We start from the raw sequence: 828 nt of genomic DNA, 5'->3' as shown, positions 1-828 counted from the left end.
ATACGAAGTTATACGCCCAGGCCCGGCCATCGCCGCGGGCCGGGCCGGGCGCGGCTGGGAGGGGCCGTGAGGCCCGGTCCTCCGCGGCGGGGAACCAGGCGGCAGCACTAAGCGCAGCCGCGAGCGGCCCGGGTCTTCCGCTTCCTGCACGTGACCCTCCCCGGGGCGCTCCCCAGCGTGGGGTGGTGGTCTTCAGAGGACGGGCGGTCTGTGGTGAGCGCGCTGGCGGGCAGCGCTTCAGCACGTGCTAAATGCGCCCGTCTAGGTGCGCGCGGAGCGGTCCAAGCGGAGTCCGGGGCACCAACGCGCACGCAGCTCGGGATACGCGGGAGCGTCTGTGGTCCTGGAGTCGCCCCCAGCAAGGTGTGACTGGGGCTGCAACCACAGGGAGCCGGGAGCGCTGCTGCGCCGAAAGCCCCGCAGCGGACGGACCTCCGCACAACACCGCGGCGGGATCGCTCGGAGGCGGCGGGATCGCTCGGAGGCAGCTGGATCGGAGTGCGACCCCACGCAGCCCTTCCCCTTCGCCCCCGTTTCTCGCCCCCGCTGCAGCCCCCGCGAGACCCCGGGAGCTCGGAGAACTCTGGGAAAGTTTCTCTTCGCCTCCCAGCCCGAGCGGAAGCAAGACGGGGCGTGGCCCGCAGGCGGTGACCGCGCCTCCTCCGTCCTCGCGTTTTGATTGGTGCTGGGGGTCGTCTGTCAGCGCGCCCCTCCGTCCGTGCGTTCCGATTGGCCGCCGGGGCCGTCTGTCAGCTCCGGCGGCGGCGCTTCCCGGGCCGCGGAGGGGCGGGGCTCGCGGAGGAAGTCGTCAGCCGTCGGGGCTCGCCC

This window comes from Galeopterus variegatus, unplaced genomic scaffold (assembly GCF_000696425.1).
Source record: "Galeopterus variegatus unplaced genomic scaffold, G_variegatus-3.0.2 Scaffold8681, whole genome shotgun sequence".
In the NCBI taxonomy this organism is placed as follows: Eukaryota; Metazoa; Chordata; class Mammalia; order Dermoptera; family Cynocephalidae; genus Galeopterus; species Galeopterus variegatus.
The sequence above is the reverse complement of the archived record's forward strand: the minus strand, read 5'-3'. Positions refer to the sequence as shown.